At 43.7% G+C, this 21,425-nt stretch overlaps 1 pseudogene; it reads left to right on the top strand.

Annotated features, from left to right (window-relative positions):
• The first annotated feature begins 19,655 nt into the window (after positions 1 to 19,655).
• On the top strand, positions 19,656 to 20,252 carry LOC123789521 (large ribosomal subunit protein uL6 pseudogene; annotated as a pseudogene).
• The last annotated feature ends 1,173 nt before the right edge of the window (positions 20,253 to 21,425 follow it).

The following is a 21,425-nucleotide window of genomic DNA, read 5'->3' as shown; positions in this document are numbered from 1 at the left end:
CCAATTCAGGTTAGTATCTGGTGTCTGTCTGTCTTTCTGTCTCCCCTGTCTCTTCTCCATCTAAGAAGTCACTCCCTTCTGCATCCAGCTCCAGAGGGCAGTGGTGGCCCAGCGTTTCTCCAGCTTTCTCTGGTTTTCTTTCTCCACTCAAATTTTGTAGCCAAAAGCCTGTGTCCAGCAGACACATCAGAGTCTGTGCGGGGAAAAAAAAATCCTGAGTTCTACTAGTCTCTAAAAGAAGAAAATCACTTAATCTACGCCGTATAATTTGCCATAATATTCAAGTTTACAGGCTTTAGATTAGAAAGTTTACCTTAGCAAGAGAGATCTATAGAAATCCTGAGCTGCTCAACTGACACCATCACCACACAAAACCCTGACCTCACACACACACATTCATTCAACTTATGAGGTGTCAAGCCTATAGGATTTCAAATGACATCAGCCACACCAACTACAATTTTACAGGCTGGCGAAATCTGGAGATGAAGAGCCTAAAGTGTTTTAACAGTAGCCAGCAGTCTGGTACCACAATTTTCTGACAGGATATCACCCCATGGGTAAATTTTCCTCTGTAATTGTCCAGGATTAGTCCCCCAGCAGGTACTAGATCCTCCTTCCAGAATTTTCCTGGTGTACCTAACACTATCACTTACCAAGGTCCACATATAATGATTTTCTAAAAAGAAGAGAGATGGGAATTGAATCATCATAAGGTTGGTTTGGTGGGGAGGAAAAATGGGAGCTCTAGTTCTAGCCTTGGCATATTATTATGGGTTGGAAAAAGTCCTAACCTCCAATACTTATCTGGAACTAGGATTTTTGCAGATGTGATTTGTTAAGTTGAGGTTATACTGGAGTAGAGTGGGCCCTTCATCCAATATGACTGGTGTCCTTACAAGAAGAGGGAAGACCACCACGTGAAGAAGGACACACAAGGGAATGTCAGGTGATGACTGGAGGAGGAGGAGATTGGAGGGTGTGTCTGCAGGGCCAGGGACACCAAGGGTTTCCAGCCACAGCAGAAAGGGGAAGAGGCAAGGAAGGATCCTACCCAGAGTCTCAAAGAGAACTTGACCCTGGTGACACCTTGATTTTGGACTTCCAGCCTTCAGAACTGTCAGACAATCGAGTTCTGGGGTTCTCGGCACCCAGCTGATGGTACGTCGTTCAAACAGCCTGAGGAGACCAATCCATATGTAGAAGCCAGGTGACCTTGGATGAGAATCCTCATCTTGCCGAGAGTTTTTGTCACTGTACAAAACAGCCTATGAGGCAGGTACCACAGGACTGTGAGGAGCCCTTTGTGTAAAATAACCATCAAACTCTGGTTCTAGTTTGTGTCTGTTTGATTCTTTTCTAATAGTAGCTCAGAAAGAGCGGGGTGGTGATCACCTGGCATTCAGCATTTGGGGTTTCACACTCGGGACAAGTTCGGTCACACTCTGAGAACAGCAACAAATTGAGAATGCCAATTCCCCCCATGGATGTGGAAAAACCCCGGCCTGGGAGGGGGGGGTCCAGCCACCTGGCTCGCAGCGTGTCCCGGGCACAGCCAAGCCCCCGAGCTATATCCTCAGGAAGAAATTCGGAAACCAGCACTTAGTTCACTTCTCAAAATAGCAGACCAAATGAGGACAAGTTTTATTCAAGACAACAAAAGCCAGTCTATCTATGGTGTCCTGATGGTGAGTTGACCTTTACCACTTTCTAGGTCTAGGTGTCTGTTTACACCAGCTGTTGGCCTTGAGATTTTTGCCTCCATCTTCAATTGCTTTAAATTTCACAAGTGATTTGTAAATATATTCTCCATTTAAAAGATTCAAGGGGCTCCTGGGTGGCTCAGTCAGTTAAGCTTCTGCCTTCGGCTCAGGTCACGATCTCAGGGTCCTGGGATCGAGCTCCGCATCGGGCTCCTTGCTCAGCGGGAAGCCTGCTTCTCCCTCTCCCTCTGCTGCTCCCCCTGCTTGTGCTCACTCTCTCTCTGGCTCTCTCTCAAATAAATAAATAAATAAAATCTTTAAAATTAAAAGATTCAAATGATATTAGAGTACATAGGGGGAAAGGGGAAAACCCCCTCCCTCACCCCCTTCCTACCTTCTTCCTCAGAGTTGGCCACTGTTAGCAGCAGGCCTGGCCTGCTGAGCGCTTTTCCTGTGCTTTTCCACACACACACACGTGTTCGTAAGCACACAGAGAGTATGTCAGATGTCCCCAAGATGCCACTCTCTTTCTAAACCTACGCCTCCAAAAGCCTATAGGTTATCCTTTCCCCCTTAGACACAGCCTACATATTCAATCTGAACTTCATCACAGTGTAACATCTTCACATTGTGCTCTTAGAATGTTGAGCTGTGATGATTTAGGTTGGGGATGCAATGGAAACTACTCGTCGATACCCTTTAAAAGCAATATTCATGTAACGTTAGGACACTGTCATCACACAACCATGTACACTATAATGCAGGTCGTAGGACAAATGGAAATGGATGTTGTAGAGAAAAGGCGAGCCGGACCTCTGGAGCTGAGAGCAATGAAGTCTGTGTCTGCCCCGAGAGAAAAGTTTAAGATGTTCACAGATGCGGTTTATCATTTCTATCGTGTCTACAAGTTCAGCGACTAGGGATAGAAGTTTCCAAACTGAGTATGGGCTTTATGAAGATTCTATAAGCAACAGATGGAACCTGCCATCAAAATTGTTCCCATCTTCGCCTTAGGTCACAGGGCCTCTTTTGCCTGTTCTGCACTTGCAAACCCAGCCCCACCCCCGCCAGTTTTTTGTTTTGTTTTGTTTTGTTTTGTTTTTTAAGTAGGCTGCCAGCCCAACATGGGGCTTGAACTCATAACCCTGAGCTTGAGAGTCAAATGTTCCACGAACTGAGCCAACCCGTCATCACCCCCAGGGCCCTTTTTAGATGCTTCTCCCTTCACTCTCTGCAGGCAGCCCTTCACCTCGGCCCTTTCTGAATGTGTGTTGGCTTTGACCTTCCCCAGAGCTGCAGTGGGGCCTTTGTGGCCTCTGCCCTGGGTCATGTCTGCCATCTCCTGACCAGTCTGCCCTGGCTCAGACTTCCCTGCTCTGTCTGACACCCTGGGGCCCTTGAAAACTTCCAGGCCCAAATCTTTGTCATGCTATAGGAGGTGACATGGGCTGGACACTTTTCCGGAGTAAAGATCTGAGGTTCCAGCTAGTCTTCACAAGAAAAATGTGGCCATGCTTTCAGGTGCTCGGTGGGCCACCTGCTCAGGGGCTGGCTGGCTTTCCAACTGTGCATCCCTGGGAACTGTATGTATTAAGAGAAAGTCCAGTTTTATGAGGAAGGAGATCTGTAATTTTCTGCTGCATTCTCAAAGGCAGTCTTGACTCCACCAAAAAGGCATACGAGCCTTTAAATATTAGAATCTCTTCTGAATTTCAACTTTGATCAGAGGTCAGATTTAAATTGGCTACTCTTTCATCCATTCATTAAAATAAAGGTGACGGGGGGCGGGGGGCCTGCCTGGCTCAGTCAGTAGAGCATGTGACTCTTGACCTCAAGGTTGTAAGTTTAAGCCCCACATCGGGTGTACAGATTACTTAAAAATAATCTTTAAATTTTTTTTTAACTTTTAAAAATAAAGGTGGCAGGGCCATAAACTGTCCTTCAGCAGGATCAATCCTTCATCAAGGTCGATCACAAGATGAGAATGCACCCGGACTTCTTGGGGAAATGCTGTGGCTGACCTATGGTTCCTGGTTATGACCTTGGCTTTTTATTATCAGGTTGTTTTCAATTTGCTTAATTTTCCCCCATAACACTTACTACCACGTAACACGCTATGTCTTGCAACTATTAATTTTTCTTTTTTGTCTGTCTCCCTCCATCAGGCTATAAATTCCATGAGGGTAGTCAGAACTCAATCCATTTCTGTTGAATGAATGAATGAATGAATGAATGAATGAATGAATGAATGATGCATTCTCCCACTATCCAGTGGGACTCTCCATGTCACCGGTAATTTTATCTCAGTCTCTGCCCACATCTAAACTCATCCAGACTCACTGATCCCTCTTTTCCAATTGCCTCCACTCTGCCCCTTCCTCCTCTTGGTCACTACTACCACGGCCACTTTGCCCAGTGGCCCAGGCATGAGCTTCCTAGCCTCCCTGCCGTAGCTCTTCCTTGATACATCTTCCATTGCCACCTCATGATAATTCCTAAGAATATCACTTGGATAATGTCTCGCCCCAGGAAAAAAAAAAAGGAAGCAACCACAATGGCTCTAAAAAACAAGACTATAACTTCCTCTTTGTACTTCTCCATTTTTTTCCTAATTTTTCCACATTAAAGGTCATCTCTTTTCATTAAAAAAGGTTATTGAAGATAAACCCCCCAAATGGTTCTCTCGTGCCTACACGAAGGCTCTCCATAGTGTGACCGCCACTGTCCAGATGTCCTCGGCTGCCCTGCCTGCCCCTCTGAACGGTCTCCACCCTTCCACGCACAGATGAAGCTGAACTCTGACCTGAACTGCAGGGACAGAGTCCCCCTCAGATCTCATGAAAGGGAACCAGATGGGTCAGGATGATTCCAAGGCATGAGGGGCTACAGACATAGTCAGATGGAAGCCATATGTTGAAGTCACACATCTGACCAAGCGAGAATCCCCCAAGGCAAACACTTGAGGTCTCGGTTACATTACTCATTCCCACATTCTGAAATTCCTTCCTCTCACTCCATTATACTTAATTTGAATTTGGAGTGTTGCACTGATTTTTTTCTCATTGCTTACTTTTTTAATGCTAGCATGGTCATTGTGCTTTACTACTCAATAAACAATAAGAAATCTAAAATGCAAGCCTTCCTCTGAGGATAAATGAAATTGATTTTTTAAATCCATTTGGATTCACCAGAAACAACTACCTTTTAACACTCATCTGAACTCCTACCTAATTATTTTTAGGGCTTTGGGCTAGAAAGCAAATTGCATTATGTTCTTCTAAAAGTATATACTTACAGAAGCATCTGTAATCCCTTCAAAGCAATCCTCGCAAGTCACTACTGGAATACATATTGTTATAAATTCTATTAGATCATAGAATTATAGGGCTGGAAGTGATCTAGAGAACTGACAGATCTCCAATGTCTTCAAAACCACATCTTCACTAGGCCAGAAAATAAAGGACCAAATGTGCATGCTCCAAAATTTCTTCCTGCTTCCACCTCCCTAAGCTGTAAAAATACTTTCATGTAGAATGTCACCAAATCTGTAGGCATTTCAATTTAAAAGGGGAATGCGGGAAGACTTTTCCAGTGCTAGGACCCATGATGACTTCCCTTACCAAGCACATCTGCAGGAATCAAGCGCAAATACTCGGAGGCCAGCCCCACCCTCTCTAGTCAAACGTTGTCACTAGCTTATCAGACACAGGAGTCACCACAAGCCAAATCCAGTCAACTGAGTTGACCCCTACCCAAGTTCCCACAACAGAAGCTAGCTGTTAACCCTATAAATATTATTGACCCCAGTGCTGCGGTCATCAATAACCTAGGGAATCAAGAGCAACTAGAGACTGTTCGGCAAATGGTGGAGGACACCCCTCTTTCTTCCTGAGATTGCACGAAGGCCACTTGGCAGGTGAGGCCAGCTCCAGATGAGGGCCCTTCACTTGAAGTACTGGTTACTACCACTCTCTTCAAGGAGAGAGGCCAAGTGCCCCTGACTCTTGATGCACTCAGGGCACAGTGACAGCTGAGCTGACATCTAAGCCACTCCCTACCACCAAGTTCTGGGGATGGAGCTACCCCAGAGGACAAGTGGAAGGGTTGGTTCAGCCAAGCCATCCACCCTGCCAGCCTCCCTGGGACCACCCAGTGTTTGATTCACAGATCTGAAAATCAGACAATGCCCCAGGATTTTGTGATAACGCATTCTGTTGTTCTAGGTAGTGGTTACACAGGCATGTTCACTATAAAAATTCCATTGTGGGGCACCTGGGTGGCTCAGTCGGTCGAGCATCTGCCTTCGGCTCAGGTCATGATCCCGGGGTCCTGGGAACAAGCCCCGTGTCTGGCTTCCCATTCAGTGAAGAGCTTACTTCTCCCTCTGCCCCTCACCCCTCATCCCGCTCATTACTCTCTCTTGCTCTCTCTCTCTCAAATAAATAAAATCTTTTTTAAAAATTAAAAAATAAAAATTCCATTGTGTACCTTGTATCTTTCTTACACTTCAATTTAAAAGTTTATTTAAAATATCAAGTAATGCAGTTTACTTTTTGGTTATTGTTAGCATTATGGGAAAAAATACTATTTGAGCTGGAAGACTTAAGAGCAACTAATACAGCATTTACCAAAATGTGTTCCATGGAACCCTGGCCCTGAGAGATATTCTGCCAAGAAGAAATGGATGATGGGTCCAAAAAATTTGATAAATGCTGCAAACTATTTATTTTAGGAGTTCACAAGATTGGCTCCAAAACCAAATTCACTGGCCTCCACACCCCATAAATATTCTCCATATCAGTATACCGCCATACCGACAACGGGTACCCGTATCCCTGCGATGGCACAAGCCAGAAACTGGGGATTTGTTTCTAACTATGCTCCTTCCCTAACTTCTTGCAATTACATCTTCAGAACTGTTCTCAGACCTATCCACTTTTGCCCCATTTTCACACCCATCACCCAACATCGCCGAGCATCTCTCCTCTAAAATATGACAAGCCTCCTAAAGGTTCTGCCTATTCTCTACAAAACAGCCAGAAGGGTCTCTGCAGAAACATAAACATCACTCCTACAGTTAAAATTCTCAGTAGCGTTTTTGTCTCCCCTAGGATAAAGTCCAAAATCCCCATAAGGCTTTCAAGTTCCGCAATGATCTAGCTTCAGGCCTGTCATTTCTCCAGCATTCGATGTCCTCTCACTCAGCATCTATTTCCTCTTTTCTCTGCTACCCCCACCCTTAAGCTGGGCAGCTCCCACCACCGTCAGGGCTCAGAACCCCTGAGGGCCCCCCTGCCCAGCACTCCTGACTCCACAGTTCCCCTGGAATTGGCTGTGGTGTGCTCTTCCGCGCAGGCTCATACGCCAGTGGGCGGCGGTGTCTCGGCTGGAGGGCTCTGCCTCTCATGGTGCCTGGCTTAGGAGGCATCCGATAAATGCTTCCGAATAACTAATAATGTTAGAGGCAAAATAAAATGTAAAAACTCTTTTACACGAATTTCCAAAACAAGTTTGCCCACACAATTCCTTCTCATTGAGCCAATCTTGCACTTCTCAGAATATTTGGGACGGGGGGGGGCAGGGGGAGGAAATCCAGCCCAAGTCACTCATTTTACAGAAGATTCTGAGATCCAGACTGGTGAAAAGAGCTGCCCAGAGTCATTTAGCATGTTAGTTCTTGAAGGAACGCAGTTTGTTCTCAGAAAATCACCTACAGCACAGTAAAATTTCACTATTTTTACACTACCTGGAGATTACACTACCACAGAAATTACAAATCCTAATTAAGATAAGAGGGAACAGCCAGGCAAGGAAGATGGGAAGCTGGTTTTTCATCACTCACACTGAAATAAAATTGATTTATTAAAGAGTTGAATGAAATTAAGAGCGAAACCTAGAAGGAAATGTAGGTGAATATTTAACTGAATTATCAACAAGAACTTGAAACTTAAAAGCAGTGGAAGAAACCAGATAGGAAAAGATGTGACAACTAAAAATTAATCTGAACTGTCTCATTCCTATGTGTGGCCCACCTGGCAGATACGATACTTCTTTCTCTAGCTGTATAAACATGGCCAGCTATACAGCTGACCCATGAACAACTCAGGGGTTAGAGGCATCAATCCCCCCCCCACCCCACCATGCACCCTGTCCAAAGTCTGCATATAACTTTTTTTTAGATTTACTTACTTATTTGAGAGAGAGAGAGACTGAGTGCATGAGTGGGAGGGACAGAGGGAAAGGGAGAGAGACTCCAGAGCAGACTCTATGCTGAGCATGGAGCCCAACAGAGGGTGGGGGGCTTGATCTCATGACCCCAAGATCACACCAGAGCTGAAAGCAAAAGTAGGATGCCCAACCGAGTCACTCAGGCGCCCCTGCATATAACTTTTGACTCCTCAAAAACTTTACTAATAGTCTATTGTTGACTAGAAGCCTTACTGATAACAACAGTTGATTAACACTTATTTTGTCTGTTACATGTGTTATATATTATATTCTCATGATAAAATAAGCTAGAGGAAAAAATGTTAAGAAAATCATCATGAAAGGAAAATACATTTACAGTACTGCATTGTAAGAAAGATCTATCTATAAGTGGACCTGCACGGTTCAAACCTGTGTTGTTCAAGGGTCAACTGTATTCAACTGGATAGCTTTAAAGAGAAAAGGAAGCGTCATTAAGTCCAGGAAAATAGAAAAGCATAGCAGGAAAGGAAAAGAAGACACAGATGTAAAGTTGGTCAGTTATTAAAATTAAAACTCTAGAGAATCAAACTCAGTGGTCAATAATGAACAAATTCAAATGACTCTTTCTTGAGTGTGCATGACATGTGCCTGGCATTAGACGAATGTCCCTTTGAGCCCTGCAGCAATATCTTTGCGGGAGAGAAAGATGTATGGGGTACAAAGTAGCATTTTTGATACGTTAGCATTTAGCCTTTCAAGCTCAGAGAAGGTACCTGCTCTCTTTTTGGTTTGCTGTGGGGTTGTGGGGTTTTTTAATAGATTTTATTTATTTATTTGACGGAGAGAGAGAGAGAGCACAGCAGGGAGAGCAGGAGAGGGAGAAGCAGGCTCCTTGCTGAGCAGGGAGCCCGCTGCATGTCTCCATCCCAGGACCCTGGGACCATGACCTCAGTCAACAGCAGATGCCCAACCAACAGAGCCACCCAGGCGCCCCATCTGCTCCGTTTTTTGTAGTATGTGGCCCTGGGGATGTTATTTACTTTCTCTGATTTACTGACCTGATAGAGTTGTTTTGAGGGTGAAATGAGATAATGCTAGCAAAGATCTTAGCACAGTGCTTGGCTAGAGGTAGATCTCAATAAAACATTAAAAGAGAGCTGACTTAACTTGGGCATTGCAGATCTAGGACTAAGACCATTTCTGTAAAGATCAAGGGCTAAACTCCTCTCCCCTCCACCCCCCCCCCCCATACTCCATTAACCTCTTTGATCAGTACTTGCCCTGATATTTCATGTTAATTCCTTCAGGTCAGTAGGGGAGGAAAAAACTTTTCCTCCACCCTCTCATGGTTAGTATCTAGGGGGTCTGTGAATTGTTCTGACAAAAGACAGTAGTAAGAGAAGAAAATAGAGTCGATTTACGTTAGTAGCACTTATACCCAGGAGAGCGCTCAGTGACAAGTAACTCAAAGGGGTGGTTAGAATTTGGAATTTAAATACTTAGTAGGGTAAAGGGAGGGGGAGAAAAGGCTGCTGGGGGATGAACAAAAAAGTTTCTTTAGGAAAGACAAGTAGGGTTTCAGGAGACCAAACAGGAGATAAGAAAGTTTCTGACAATGTTAGTCTATACAAGTTTGAGGGGTCCTTCTGTCTTCTGCAGGGCCATAAAAATCCCCCAGAGAAGGCTTTTATGAGTAGACGCTCCCCAAAGAAGGAATTTATGGCAGCCTTATTTCCCAGAAGTTGCTGCTTCTGGTCAGATAAAGTAAACTCTGAGAAATCTACTTTCTTCATCTGTTGATTCTCAATTGCCTTCAGCTCAAAATAATTTTATGTCAAAGTGGCATATTTGGGGGTGACACATCCTGATTCCCTTCAGATCCGATTAGTATTACAAATGGGAGAAAAAGCTGATGTGTTCTACCGATTTCTAAAGATAAAGATACTAGTAACATAATAGAAATGAGATAATATAAAGAAAAGCAGAAATTGTACAAACTACAATGATTACTACCATATAAATTCCCACCTTACTCAAAAGAAAGATACCTAAAATTCATAAGGGTATCACTAGAGTAATTATTCACCTTTAAAATGCAGGATCTGACAATATTACAAATACCTTTCTTCATCTACTGCCTTCCTTACATGTATTTTTAAAATACCACTGAATCAGCTAGCTCAGACTTCAGAATTCGCTAGGTTTTTTTGTATATACATTTTTAGTAGTACAATTTAAAAATCATAGTATCTTAAATTGAAGGTTTTCTCCATTTTTCCAAACAACCCAGCCCCAATATTCCCAATTTCCCAAGTTTTTCTCACTAATCACAATAGGTAATTAGGAAGTCAGCTCGAGCCTTTTTCTGAATAATTTCCTGGTTTTGTCTTTACAGGAAGAAAGAACAGTAAGTTAGTAGGAAAACCCTAAGAAATATGTTGAATAAGAACTTTAGTTTGCCTAACTGCAGGAAATCTGTCAAAGTTTCCCCAAGAGGAATTTTTTAATTTAAAAAAAAAAAAAAAGGCTAAACTATCTTTAGAAAAAAACCCAGATGATGCCGATATACCAAACGGCTCATTTATTAAATCAATTTCATAGTTTTGTTTCTGGGACCTAATTCATATCTGACATATAGAACCAAGGTTCAGCCCCACATCCTCTCCGAAACCCTCTCCCTTAAGAAAAATAACTTCACGTTTTCCTTGGCAATGCTTTTTATGTGCAAAATACTTCGTGGGCCATCTCCTCTCAGTTTGTCCTTAAACTTTCACTATAAATAAGCTTTGGGAAAAAAAATAATAAAGCTTTGAAAGGTCACCAATGGTTTTGCATTTTCCCAGTCAGTTCTTAAGAAGGAATACCCCGGGTACCTGTGGTGGGTGGGGAAAAGATTAGTAATTTATGGGTGATTTAAGCTGCTAAAGAACTCCCAGAACGGGGTTTTTAGCACACACGAGGTTTCCTTGGTCGGGGGGGGGGGGGGGGCCTCTTGGCGGAGCCACCTGTTTCACTCCCTAACTTGCCTTTAATCCCTAACTACTAGCGACGTGGGTGTAGATGCTCAGGATGGGGGGGGGGGGGGGGAAGGGACTCCTAAGGATAAAAGGAAGCTGAAAGGTGGTACCTGCCAGGCCCGGAGAGGGTCCAGCAGGTCGGCGTCCCTGCCCTCCGGGGCCCAACTGCCCCGCGCTGGCTGCGCGCATGGTCCGCAGGGGCCACGCTCTGCCGACACCGACAAGAAACCGACAGGACAGCCCCGGGCGCCCCGGCAAGCCAGCCCCCGGAGAGCGCCGCCCGCCCCCGCCCCCCCCAGCCCCGGCCAGCTGTCCTTGCCCAAACCGAGGCGCTGCTCTGGCTCTCGCAACCCTCACCCTCGTGGCTGCCAGCCACCCGCTCGGTTTACTTTCATATTCAGCTAGGCACTACCCATAATGCATTTGTAAAAATGAAATGCAAAAAAAGGGTAACGGTTAATGTAATTCTCACAAACACACTTTGAAAATAGCGATTTTGTTTTGTTTACCTTCTATTTAATTGGGAAGTTGTACACGTCTTATTTTTTATGGTTGTGGCATAGGCCATGAAAAGTCTCCTTACTTAGAAAATAGTCTGGATACGAACTATAAATAATCAGAGATGCATGGTTTCTCACAGTTGGTCCGAGGGTTGTGGGTTATTGTTAATCTGTTTAACATTGTCTCCCCCCACAACCATCCTTGACTGGCTTTGCCTTTTACCTCAATCAAGAACGGTCATCTGCAACGTATACGTAAATTAACCAAAGTGCATATGAAATGAACTCTTAGCTCTGAATCAGAAAAGACTTTCAAAATCACCTACTTGTTCATATTTTTTTAGTAAAAATAACTTGCCAACAGCATTTATGAATTAACATTCGAAGCGCCTGCAAAAAAAAAAAAAATACAAGAACGACTTCTTTTTAAATTAGCTTTAAACTTCTTCAAGAGTATAGTTGGTTTTTAGAAATCCTATAAGGAAGGTTGTTAATTTGTAGCTAAACAGCAATGTATTTCTCGTCATAAATCAGGAGGGAAGAGGAAAAATCAATTGAATCTTCCTCTCAAGAATATATATAGTACCATCTCATGTATCTAGGTATATAAATAAATGCATGTTTGTGGATGGATGGAAAAAATCTGGCAGATACACCAAATGATTAACACTGTTTAACATAACTCACGGAGGGCATTTAAAGAACCGTTCAGAATTTAAAAAGGTATGGAAAGTTCGTTGCTATAAATTTAATAATTTTGTAGGTGTCTGTGAATAAGCAGATAATGTACACTTTCTGCAACAGCTTGCTAATTTCACATATAAAGTGCATAGGTTCACAGACACTGATCCATATCCAATTTAAAACCAGGTCTGAGAGGAGGTGTAAGCCAGTTTCCACTGTGTATCAACGCTTCATTCTCCACATTCATCCATCCTTTCTGTCTACAGTTGTCAGCCAGCTGTCAGCGCCTTGGTTCTTTGCTGTGAACTGTAGACTTGACCCTAAGATTCAAGCAACAGGTCCAACACACCAGCTTACTTCATTAGCAAATAAACTTGACAGCTTTGTTGAAAATCTGCACCCTCTATTGTAAATGTGATTTAAAAAAAAAAAAAAAAACCTGAAAAAACTGGAAGGGAAGTTTCTTGATAGACAAAAAGGGCATCGTTTGTTAGTGAGGACCATACTTAGCTGGCAAGCACCTACAGTTCACATTCACAGGCTGCTGGGGGCTTGTTAAAAACGGGGGTTTTCTGTCAGTCAGGCTTGTTGAACTTACTACTCCAGTTAAATCCTGAATTAAAAAGCATTAAGATCTAAAGTCCCCAAATTCTAGGCGACTGCTAGTCTAGAAATGTTAGAAGACCAGAATCTTGTTCAATGTCGTAAACATGAGAGGCACTTCATTACCTGTCTCAGAGGACTAAAAACCTGTCCAGGTTGCGGTCTATCGTGAAGGAGACGGACTAGAAGTTAGCTTTTGCTTATGTAATTCAACCCATGACTCAGACCCGCAATGACGATGCCTAAGATCATGTTGTTAGTGTTGGGTAATTTTCCCACAAAAATATCTGTATCATAGGAAAAAATGTAGCATCTTTATAAAATAATAAAATTTTAAAAATCAGACAGAGAGAGATATCTTCTTGAAATGAGGGTTATCATTCAACTTAGTCACTGCGGGGAATAATTCAATGATCCTGCCTTTTAGTACCCATGTCCTTTGTAATCACAGCTCCCTGAGTGAGGCCTGAACTTACTGACTCATTTCTAAGAAAGAAAAAAAAAAAGGCAAAAGTAATGGGGTGTTACCTCCAAGATTAGGTTGAAAGAAGTCATTTTTTTATGAGGGTGCTGGAGCTCTCATGCTTGTGCTCATGCTTTCTCTCCCCTCTTTCTTTGGGGGTAGAGAACAGCCCTATGGAAATGCAAAGAACTGTCCACAGCCAACAGCTAGTCAGGCCTGAGGCCTCGTGAGTGAGATTGGAAGCTGATCTCTCTCCAGTGGAGCCCTGAGATGACCACCGTTCCAGCTAATGTCTACATTTCACTCCATTTCAGAGTGAGTGACCCTGGGCCTAAGCCCCCGGCTAACTGTGGCCAGATTCCTGACCCGGATATGGTGAAAACAAAAAACAAAAAACCCAATGCTCATTTGTCTTAATGAGTAAGAGACAGGCAAGGCCAGGTAGGGAGAGACAGTAGAGGGCGTTGTGACTAGGGTCACTCAGGGGGCTATGTAAACAGGCTCACAGAAATTCCAGTTATGAAGAAATAGACATGATATTTACAAGAACACCTTGTTTGTTCTCATGACACTTACAAGTCCACCATGTTTGTTCTAAATATAGACATGATATTCATAAATCCACCATGATGTTGACAAGAAATTTGCCAAGTTCCCTGGTCAGTTTCCTATAAAAGAGGCAAACCTAAAATCCCTCAGTGGCAACCCATGCAGGACTCCCCTCACTTAAGAGAACTCTTTTCTTTCTTTTCTGTTCTTACCTTCACTTAATAAACTTTCAGTTCACTTCACACTTTTGTCCCTGAGATTCATTCTTTGACTCCGTGAGAGAGAACCCTGAAACCCTGCAACATTAAGTTGCTACATTTGGGGTTAATAGTGTGCAGCAACAGATAACTAATCCAACACTTTACCAAAAAAGTTCTGCCACTGCTTAAGCAGATCCGGAATCCTGTTTCCAAAGTCTCGAAGGGTGATCCGCACAAGACTGCATTACTTAAATCACGCCTCAGTCTTGCCAAGGAGTACTTCCCAGCTTGTGCTCGCTGTATTCACCATTCTTGACTTTGTTTGACAGACTCTGGGCTGTTTTAAAAAGAACTCTACCTTTCAAAGAGGAAGATTCACCCCCACAAGGAATACTTAAAAAATAATATGCCACCACTTCGGAAGACAATTTAGCTTGGTTTCAAATCTATTTTGACCAATGACTACCTCACTGGAATAATTCTTCCAAGGGGATCATCTTGAAAGGGGTAATGCTTACTTTAGATTTAACACACAAATTACTCCAGGAATGACTTGTTCTGTATTTATTTAGTATCTAGCAAATGTAGGACATGTCCTGCTGATTACTCTCTGACTTAGGTGTATTATCTGTCTTACAGAGGACGAGACTGAGGCTGAGACTTGCTGGAGGGCGGGTGCACAGTCTTGGCCAGAGCAGGAACCTCATCCGGGCAGTCCGGTTTGGGCCTTTGCTCTTTCCTACAAAGCTACCTGGCTTGTCCGCTTGATTTCTAGTTCTATCTCGTACAATAATATCAAGACAATAACAAAGTACAGTTTCTTATTTATTGTGATAAAATTTCACCTCCACTCAGATAATATTTCAATTTGATGGGTTTTGGAAATATACAAAATAGCAAATTAATGTTTCTTCATACATTCTCCTGTAAGAGAAGGGAAAAGAAATCAGGGCATCTAAGTCTTTGGTCAAATTTAGGAAGGTACAAGCTCAAAAGAGCAAATAAAGATTTGGGTCTCTATGTAAAACCTGACTTTTTTTTTATTAGTAACATATCAGACTTTGACTAGAACTTTCCACTCATTTGGCTAACTGGGGTCTTATGTATCCAACTACAGTGCTAGCAAAACTCGGGCTAGATGTGGAGGCTGGCTTTTCGGAGAGGGCTTTACAGCAGCTGCTCTGTTAGAGACCTCAGAGGAACTACTGACTTACTTCACTTGGTTCCTTTACTGACAAACCTACTCTTTCATTTTCTTTTTTTGTCTGTGAGGGTGTTGCCTGGGTGTGTTCCCTCTGGCTACAACCAACAGAAAGGTCCTTGCAGATTCCATTTGCTGGGGCAATTCTCTCCCTTTCATCTGTTCTTTTGTCCTGGGAACCACAAAAGACCCTTTTTATATCTTTATGGTATGTTACTACTTAACACATCTTTTGTTGTTTTATAATAATTTATAAATATGTCTTATGCCCCCAGGTAAATTAGAACCTCTTTATTGGTGGGAATGCAATTGTATCCATTTCATTAGGCTGGCAAGGCCTTGTGCACAGGTGTCGCTTATTCTAAAGAATACTTTTAAGTGGATGAACAGTTTTCATCTCCAAGGAACCGTGTTCTCAACTATAGACAGGATCTAGGTGGCTTCAGAAGTCATTCAAGCACCAAAAGATGCTCAATTTCTGATGTTTAATCGGCTGCAGCCAACCTCTTTGAGATTCCAAACTGCTAAGAATATTGATGAAACTCAGCAGGACAGAGGGTTTACACTGAATTTGACCATTTTGATGAGTTCCCAGACTACTATTATTGGACAGTGTTATTTTAAAGTGGTTACTTGGGGGAGCCTGGGTGGCTTAGTGGGTTAAGCATCTGCCTTCACCTAAGGTCATGATTTCAAGGTCCTGGGATCGAGCCCAGCATCAAGTTTCCTGCTCAGTGGGGAGTCTGCTTCTCCCTCTGTGAGCTCCCCCCTCCCTTGGGCTCTATCACTCTGTCTCAAATAAATAAAATCTTTAAATAAAATAAAGTGGTTACTTGATTTGTATTCATTTGGGCATTCTTCAGCAATTTAAAGAATTGCCTTCAGGGACTTCTTTAAATCCCTAAGAACCTGAATTCAAAAAGGATTCTACATAGCCATGAGCTAACCTTTGAGTTCTCCTGTCTTTCCCATCCTTTACATGAAGTCATAAACACCATCATTTTAAAAAGAAGATTGTCAATATTTACCCGTGCCCACTTCTGCAAGCACTATGGCGAGCAATGCGTAAGAGAAATAACCTCTGTCCTCAAGTTGCCAAGTAAATAACACGATTTACCTGCCACTGTTTTTCTCCAAAGTATAAGATAACACCGAAGTATGATGTAAGGGCCCTGGAGCACAGTGTACAGACAAGGAACTTCGGACTGGAGAGGCTGGGTGGCTCAGCCCAGCTGGGAAGCAACCCAACCAGAACTCAACTCCATTTTTCTGATGTCAAGCCTGATGCCCCTGTCCCCAAATTGTGATGGGTGTGTAGAAATATACATTCAGCCTCAAGAATTTCCAAGGAAAGAGACTATTTATGACTTCAAGAGCTTTTACTGCATTTTAGGGGTACCCGACTGGCTCAATCGGAGAAGCATGTGACTCTTACACTTGAGGTTGTGAGTTTGAGCCCCACCTGGGGTGTGGAGATTACTTAAACATAAAATCTAAAAAAATAAAGAGCTTTTACTGCATTTTAAAGAAAATTATAAGCACCATGCAATTTACAGGGTAGGTTATTCAGTTTGTGAAAATGACTAAAGAAAAAAAGCTTCCATAAAATTATAATAATACATACAGTAAGGAATGTTAGTAGTAAGAGAACATGTTTCCAAGAAAGAACATATGTAATTTTTGACTGACTACTGGTGATGGGAAGTCCATGCCCCTGTCCTATGATGGCAGCAGGCAAAGTGGGATGTGCTCATGGCAAGGAGTTTGGTGAGGAGGAAATTGTTAGGCATAGGGAGGGTAAAGGGACCCCTACAACAGGGGACAATGTTCTCTTCGAGGCCACACAGGGTCACTTCATGGGAAGGAAACAGCTGAAGCAACTGGCAACAATTTCTGTGGTATAGCGCTGCTTTCCTTGAAATAATCTGTCATTTCCATTGGCCTCCCCTAGGAGGTAATAAGCAGAACAACTCAGCAGAAGTGAGGTTGCATGTCTGTAGCTTCCTGTACGCAGTAGACACTCAGCAGATATTCATGACTAAATGAAAACCACATTCCATAGCATAGGTGCTGTCAGGGTCCAATGACTTCATTGCAGGTGTCTTGATCTACATGTCACATACAGAGAAAGGTCCTGAGTGCCTGGAGAAGGTTGCTATGTTAAAACCAAGAGGCTGTTGGGGTGCCTGGGTGGCACAGCAGTTGGGCATCTGCCTTCAGCTCAGGGCATGATCCCAGTGTTGTGGGATCGGGCCCCGCATCGGGCTCCTCCGCTGGGAGCCTGCTTCTTCCTCTCCCACTCCCCCTGCTTGTGTTCCCTCTCTCGCTGGCTGTCTCTCTCTCTTCAAATAAATAAAAATAAAATCTTAAAAAAAAAAAACAAAAAACCAAGAGGCTGTTGCCACCTTGCTATGAACTGAATGCTTATGCCCCCCCCAATCCATGTGTTGAATCCCCAGTCCCCAGTACAATAGTATTTGGAGGGGGTGCCTTTGGGTGGAGCCCCCATGAAAGGGATTAGTGCCTTTCTAAGAAGAGAGGAGAGAAATGATCTTCCTCTCCACCATGTGAGGACACAGTGAGAAGACAGACTTCTGCAAACCAAGAAAAGAGCCCTCACCAGAAATCAGATCTGCCAGCAAGCACCCTGATCTTGGACTCCCAGCCTCCAGAACTCTCAGAAACAAGTACTTGCTGTCCGAGATGTCCAGCCCATGGTCATTTGTTTTTGCAGCCTGAGCTGACTGAGACACCACTCATCACATTCCATTTCTGCCACTAGCAGTGTGATCGTGCCCAAGCTAGGCATTTGAGGCTCAATTTTCTCCTTGTGAAAATGGGTATTAAAAACATAGGTGTGAGGGGTGCCTGGGTGGCGCAGTCGTTAAGCATCTGCCTTCGGCTCAGGGTGTGATCCCAGCATTCTGGGATCAAGGCCCACATCAGGCTCCTCCCCCAGGAGCCTGCTTCTTCCTCTCCCACTCCCCCTGCTGTGTTCCCTCTCTCACTGGCTGTCTCTCTCTGTCAAATAAATAAATAAAATCTTAAAAAAAAAAAAAAAAAAAACGTAGGTGTGAGCTCCTCACCATCGGTCTTGGTAACAATCTTTTGGATTTGACACCAAGAACAAAGGCAACAAAAGCAAAAATAAACCGTTGGGGGGGGGTGGCACCTAGCTGGCTCAGTGGGTAGAGCACGTGGCTCTTGATCTCAGGGTTGTAAGTTCAAGCCCCATGTTCAGTGTAGAGATTACTTAAAAAAAAATTCAAAATCTTTAAAATAATTAAATAAATAAATAAAAACAAACAGTGGGACTACATCAAACTAAAAAGCCCCCGCACAGGGGCGTCTGGGTGGCTCAGTCACTGCCTTCGGCTCAGGGCCTGATCCCAGGGTCCTGGCATCTAGCCCCGCGTCGGGCTCCCTGCTCCACTGGGAGCCTGCTTCCTCCTCTCCCATTCCCCCTGCTTGTGTTCCCTCTCTCGCTGGCTGTCTCTCTCTCTGTGTCAAATGAATAAATAAAATCTTAAAAAAATTTAAAAAAAAAAGCTTCCGCACAGAAAAAGAAACCATCAATAAAATGAAAAGGCAACTTGTGGGGTAGGAGAAAATATTTGCAACTCTACACCTTATTGATAAAGGATTAATATCCAAAATATATAAGGAACTCATAAAACTTAATTGCAAACAAACAAAAAACCCAAACAATCCAATTAAAAATGGGCAGAAGATCTGAAGAGACATTTCTCCAGAAAAGACATACAGACGGCCACCAAGTACATGAGAAGATGCTCAACATCGCTCAGCATCAGGAAAATGCAAATCAAAACCCTAGTGAAATATCACCTCACACCTGTCAGAACGGCTATTATAAAAAAGACATGATATGATACGTGTCGGTGAGGCTGTGGAGAAAGGGGAACCCCCGTGCACTACTGGGGGGAATGCAAACTGGTGCGCCACCGTGGAAAATAGTGTGGAGTTTCCTCAAAAAAGTAAAAATGGCACTACCCTATGATTCAGCAGTTCCACTTCTGGGTATTTATCAGAAGGAAATGAAAACACGCACTTGAAAAGACATCTGCTCCCCCACGTTCACTGCAGCATTATTTACAATAGCTGAGGCACGAGAGCAACCCAACTATCCATTTAACAACGAATGGATAAAGAAATTGTGGTATATATGATGGACTACTATTCAGCCATAAAAAAGAAGGAAAATTTTGCCATTTGCAACAATATGGATGGACCTTGAGGACATTAGGCTAAACGAACTATATCAGACAGAGAAAGACAAATACCTATACGAGCTTGCTTATATGTGGAATCTTAAACAAAAGGTGAAAAAACGAAATCATAGACGCAGAAAACAGATTGGTGGTTGCCAGAGGTGGGGTGGGAGTGCGGGGGGGGGGGGCGGATAGGGGATAGGCAAAATGAGTGAAAGTGGTCAAAAGGTACAGACTTCCAGTTATCAAATAAATAAGTCACAGGATATAATGTACAGTATGGGGACTCTGGTTAATAATATTGTATTGTGCTCTTTGCTGCATCTACTGCGAGAATGAAGACCATTCTCAGCAATCAGACTGTCGACGTTCCAGAAAATGTCGACATCGCTCTGAAGGGACACACAGTTATTGCGAAGGGCCCCAGAGGAACCCTGTAAAGGGACTTCAGTCACATCAATGTAGAACTCAGTCTCCTTGGAAAGAAAAAGAAGAGGCTCCGAGTTGACAAATGGTGGGGAAATAGAAAAAAACGGGCTACCGTTCGCACTATCTGTAGTCATGTACAGAACGTGATCAAGGGCGATACACTGGGCTTCCATTACAAGATGAGGTCTGTGTATGCTCACTTCCCCATCAACGTTGTTATTCAGGAGAATGGTTCTCTTGTTGAAATCCCAAATTTCTTGGGTGAAAAATACATCCCCAGGGTTCGGATGAGGCCAGGGGTTGCTTGTTCTGTCTCTCAAGCCCAAAAAGATGAGTTAATTCTTGAAGGAAAGGACATTGAACTTGTACCGAACTCAGCTGCTTTGATCGAGCAAGCCACAACTGTCAAAAACAAGGATATCAGACAATTGGGGGATGGTATCTACGTTTCTGAAAAAGGAACAGTTCAGCAGGCGGAGGAATAAGATCTGAGCTGTCCATCTACAGAAACGGCAGGATGCCGGATGATTTTTCAGACTTATTGGTGATATTTTAAAGATGGAATAAAAGCTATACTGATTTGGGGGGGATAATATTATATATTTGAAAGTTACGAAGAGAATAAATCTTAAAAGTTCTCATAAGAAAAAATTTGTAACTGTAACTGTGTGGCGACTGATGTTAACTAGACTTATTATTATACCTCCGGTGACTGCCCGCTGACCCGCTCCTGATGTCTCAAGCTCATTCTCAGGTCAGTTTTGCCACCCCCAGGCCGATCTTGGTCTCAACCACCAACTCTATTTTGCTCCAGCCGGCTTGGGGGCTGGGACCAGGACCTAAGTGATGTCATGGCTCCACCATCCAGTTCCGAAGCCTCTGGCTGGTGAATGCCCCAAGTGAGTCAAAACCTCCCCTAGAATACAGACAGAGCAATAAAGGATCGTCCTTGAACGCAGTCTCAACATAGATGCAAAAAAAGACAATAAAACTTCCAGCAGTGACTCTTAATAATGCCATACTCACTGACAGACTTTGAACAAGGCAATTTTTGAGCTGGTTTAGAATCATAAAGGAGAAAGAGGAGTGAGTGTCGTGGCCACGGGGAGTCAAGACTGCGAACGTAGCAAATCGTGGCAACAGGGTCCCCCAAGGGCCCCTTACAAGTTCACACGTACGCTCATTTGGGCCCATAAGGTACTCTCACTCCCATTATTACAAAGGAAGAGAGACCCAGGGAGACAAAACGGCTTGCACGTAGTGGTAGAGTGGGGACAAACACCAGATCCCCAAACCCCCCAGCACCTTCCCACCCCAGGGCAGCTGCCTAGACGTGGAGACCGACCCGAAGAGCCGATCTTAGGAAAAGGGCAGGAGGTCTGGGCAGAAAGAAAGAGGTAAGTACAGAGGAGAAAGAAATACGATTTTAAAACAGAAAAAAAGCTTCTGAGGGGTCAGGCTGCCCAAACCAGAACACATAACGCGCTCCTATTTTAGTCTGTGGTGGTCTTGCTGCCTCACCTGACAACCAAAGGATTCCGCAGGATCGATGACCTCCCCGGGACACGGATGAGCTGAGAGTGGGCAAAAAGGCTGCAGTTTGTGGCCCTGTGCTCCCCAGGCCGGCTTCCCTGCCGTGGCCGGCTCAGCCCCGCGCC

The sequence above is a fragment of the Ursus americanus genome, chromosome 3 (genome assembly GCF_024610735.1).
Source record: "Ursus americanus isolate L20-20 chromosome 3, mUrsAme1.1.p, whole genome shotgun sequence".
NCBI lineage: Eukaryota > Metazoa > Chordata > Mammalia > Carnivora > Ursidae > Ursus > Ursus americanus.
Note: the sequence above shows the minus strand (reverse complement) of the source record. Positions and strands in the feature narration are given on the sequence as shown.